Consider the following 4,542-nt stretch of genomic DNA (forward strand, 5'->3'; position numbering starts at 1 on the left):
TATGTGGACGACCTTCATCGTGCAACATGTTCACATGTGAGAGAGAGGTTCAATTAACAATAAATGAACTAACAAAATGGGCCAGTGATAACGGGTTTAAATTTTCTCCGCAGAAGACAGTTGCAGTTATGTTCTCGCTCAAACGAGGCATACAGCCCAACCCTACCCTACACCTAAATGAAATCAAATTGCCCGTAAACAACAACCACAAATTCTTAGTTAGGCATTACTTTTGACAAAAAACTCACTTTTCTCCCCCACATACCAGCACTAAGGAAGAAAGCCTCCAAATCCCTAAACATCCTTTCAAAGTCCTTTCACGCAAACATTGGGGATCTGACAGGGCATGCCTTTTGCATATATATCGCTCTGTTGAGCTCTCCTCCTTGGACTATGGAAGCATAGTTTATGGATCAGCTAGGCAATCATATTTAAAGAAATTAGATCCAGTGCATAACTTAGTCCTCCGCCTTGCTTGTGGTGCATACAGAACGTCTCCTGTGCATAGCCTCTATGTTGAAACTAACGAGCCTTCACTGAAAGATAGACGAGCTTTACTTACATGTGCATATGTTCTCAGAATAAAGTCGCTGAAAAAACACTTGTGCTATTCAATAGTCACAGCTTGCCCCTCCAGAGTCATTTTCACAAATAGGCCTCAGTCAACGAGGCCATTGATAATGCGGTTTGAAGAGATATGTTGCGAACTCCATAGCAACAATGTAATTTGTAATCATATTTCCAATTGACAAGAGATGACAGAAAATTCCTTATTGAGAGGCATTACAAACAAGGAGGGCTTGGAATGTGTGGTTTCGTTATACATGAGTGCCTTACATTTTGCCTTAATTAAAATGCAGCCACCGTTGTAGGGAACGTGCTTGCATGCTCAGGCTCAGTGGTTAAGTGGCCTAACCATTGAACCAGTGTGATGTATCAGCTAGTAACGTGTGCAACTGTTTACAGCGTAGTGCAGTGTGCTCAAAACGAAACCACAAATTATAAACTGACTGGAATCAGTGTTTACTGTGAGGTTGGTCTGTTCGATCCTTTAACAGGTGGAAATGAGCAAGCCCCTCATTTTCTGCAGTAGGACATTACAAAATTCCATGATAGAGAGCAAGCAATAGGGAAGGGGAAGAAACGGGCAAACATTCATAGCACTGTGAAGCACGAAGTCGAGGTGCAGCGTGTGTAGTCTTGCAGCACGTGACCGCCACTCGTATTTATCATTTAGTGCCTTTTAAAAGACAGAAGTAGCAATAAGTGACACAGTGTTCATGCAAGGGCTTGTTTTTCACATGAAATCAAACTTGGTTGTATTCGTTGCCACGTTATCCTCATGCTTAAGAGGTACTTTCAAAAGATATAAAAACATTTTATAACTGAAAAAAAAAATACACAAAGAGATGATAACAGAGAGATGGAAGGTATTTCGGAGTTTTTTTTCGTTAAGTAACTATATGAGCTCAGTAGGTGCCCATTTAACTACCAGACAGCATCTTCAGGACCATGCCATCACCAACAACTGATATAGCAAAGACGCTGATATAGTAGAGTTTTGCTGGTCCCAGTGACTTTACTATAAAGGGGTTCTACTGTACCTTGTATTGTACGTACGACATGCAATACAATGAAATGAACACTCTGAAAGAGTCGCATTATAGTTACACTTATTTTTCATTCTTACAGTGCTTGGCTGCGATCCTACAATGGCCTCAACGAGCACCAATGGACTGCAGCATTCAAAGGCTAGGACTGCAGCAACCATACAAAGACTGCAATCAAAGGTGTAGAGTTACCGCAAGACCATTGCAAGGTTGCGCAAGGAGCAACACAAATTGCCTGCACCCATCTTCATGGCGCTAGATGTCATCTTCTCGGTGCAGATGTGCGATCAAAACCAAGGGGAAAGGGCAAACAGTTTCCTTTGTGGCTTAAGAACTTTATAAGCTCGCGGTCACAGAGGTTTATGTGCAAAGTAGATTTCTGGCACCAATATTCGCTTTGCCCACGCAGCGTTCCCTGAGATGCTGGCTGACTAACATCAGCATGTAAACAGACGTGATTCCTGGTGCTATACACCTGCTTTCAGCAATCACTCAGGCTTGAAACAAACAAGACTGAGCTTGCACACTTATCTTCAATGGAATAGCATTGAAAAAGAACCTTGCATATGATGCAAGTCAGGATGTGGTTCATTTCTTTGTCGATGATGGGAACACGCGATCATCGACTGTAGCTGACAGAGCTTTGGTGGTTCTTGTGTCCGGTATTTCAAAGAGGTGGCTTCAACCGTTCGCTTTTACCATTGGGCACACTTCAATGCCAGCATCAGTGGTTTTTAAATTGCTCTTCTCGCTTATTGACGACCTTAAGAAAATAGTTGAAATCACCATGAAAGCAGTAATTTGTGATCAGGGAGCATCATACATCAGCTTTGCATTAGAAATAAATGTACACTCGCCAAAATGTTTAAAAAAAAAGGAAAACACAACGATTCGGGGCCCGTACGGGTCCCTTGATCACATAGAGCGTTGCTTTCAGCCCTGACTTTTTTATTTTCATTGCAGATTTTTTTTAATGCATTTTTTTTCTTGTTTAGGGCATAAATAACATCACCAAAAATTTTCAACTTCATAACATCAATACTTACAGAATTACAAGTATGGTGTCAAAACCGTACATCAGGGCTCAATGTTTGCAAAGTGAAAGATGTAGCAGCTTTATTCAAAAGTACATAGGGCGATTCAAAATGATGACAGCGATCAAAGGGATATCTTATACACGCATATGGAAACCCCTGAAGCAATTTCGCGACTTTGTTAGGCACAAGTGAATCTTTCACTTCTCGCACATTATGCGGCTTCCTCCTGTGCAGCCTTCCATCTTGCACCTTTCTCTCGTGTCATCATGAAGTGGGAAATGTCCGAGCTGATCAAATCTCACATCCTGGACAGGTCTATTTTCTGCCATCCTTGGGTGTTTCGAAGCCTGCAATGGTGAAAGTGAAGGCCTTCCCCTCTTGAGTGCCACAAGTTTCAACCCAGCTGCTGACATTGCGTCGATGACTTTCAGAGTGAAGTCAAGGAGATCAAGCTGCTTAGGGAGGCTCTCTTTGTCCGCGTCACGCTTATACTCAAGCCAAGCGTTCACCACTGCGAGGTTCATAAAATGAAACGTCATTCTCAAGGTCCACTTCCGTGAGCGAATGGCAGTCCGATAAAGAGAAATCAGGAAGTCTACTTTATCGATCCCGCCCATGCTGCGGTTGTATGCGTTAATGACTGCTGGTCGCTTCACGTCCACAAAACGCTTTTCTGCTTTGTTCCAACGATGAACACTGTCTTCTTCCTCGATGGCAATGAAATTAGACGCAAGGGTCACAATCCTATTGTCCATCCACCTTGTTATGGCTATCTTTCCATCAGCACTCACAACGCACTCTAAAGAACCGCGGCCGCTTTTCTTCAATTCCTTTTCAGTCGGCAAAGGAAACTTTTCACACCTGTTCGATCTTACAGTGCCGGTAGCAAATATTTTTTTACAAAACAGATTACGGAGCAGTGGCAGAGAGGTAAAATAGTTGTCGAAAAAAAGCTTGTGTCCCACATCAGATGGAATTCGGTCAGCTAAATTCAAATCTATTGCGCCTGTAACACCATACTGCTGTTTGACGCGATCTTCGACCTTTGTTGTGGACCCTTGATAGGGTAGAAAGTCATATACTAGGTCAGATTCGCCACAGATCATAAATATTTTGATGCCCCATGGGTGCGGCTTTCCTTTGACATACTGTTTTATGTCAAGACGCCCTTTGAAGGGCACCATCTGTTCATCTATGCAGAGGCGCTCCTCTGCTATAAGTGATTTACACTTGCTTTGGAAAGCATCGAGCAGTGGTCTCACTTCCAGAGACGGTCGTTGGAGTCGGGGCAAATCACATCTACAATATGCAAATTATTGCGCAGTTTTTCGAACCGGTTTCGTGGCATTCCTGCAGACGCCACGAGATCGCATCTCATGTTCGGCTTCCAATAAAGCCTGAGCCTCGGATAGTGGAGGACCCCCATTGTGAGGTGTAGTGCGACTAGCCGCCTTATCTCTGCCTCGTTGGTGTTGACGGAGCTGCCTTCATGAAACACCGAGTACTGGTTTGTTTTTTCAGCCAGCTCCAGGAATACACTATTTGGCACATACCCTTTGAAATATTCATAGGGTGACGGCAACTCTTCGAGTCCCGATGTTTCGTGGACATCACCTTTGTATGTCGAGTCTGGTGGCTTGAACGATTTTCGTCTCCAGGCCCCAGATGTGTGCAGTGCACTCTCGTCATCGGAGCTTTCACTGTCGCTCTCCGTTTGAGCTTCATCAAAAGCACAAGGCCGCACTCCCTCGTCGTCGGAGTCATCAAATTCGCCGTCTACGTCGGACAAGTTGCCGTTGTCGAGCTCCTCGAACAGCACGTCGGTTGTTGCTTGTAGCCGCGCGGAACGGGTTCGGTGACACGAATAAAACAAAGTCGCAGGTATACCCGCACCT

General features: G+C 44.0%; 1 pseudogene; it reads left to right on the forward strand.

The window, feature by feature from the left end:
- The first annotated feature begins 1,696 nt into the window (after window positions 1-1,696).
- On the forward strand, window positions 1,697-4,267 carry LOC146178624 (uncharacterized; annotated as a pseudogene).
- The last annotated feature ends 275 nt before the right edge of the window (window positions 4,268-4,542 follow it).

Source organism: Amblyomma maculatum, chromosome 9, assembly GCF_055883805.1.
Source record: "Amblyomma maculatum isolate TAMU_Amacu chromosome 9, ASM5588380v1, whole genome shotgun sequence".
NCBI lineage: Eukaryota > Metazoa > Arthropoda > Arachnida > Ixodida > Ixodidae > Amblyomma > Amblyomma maculatum.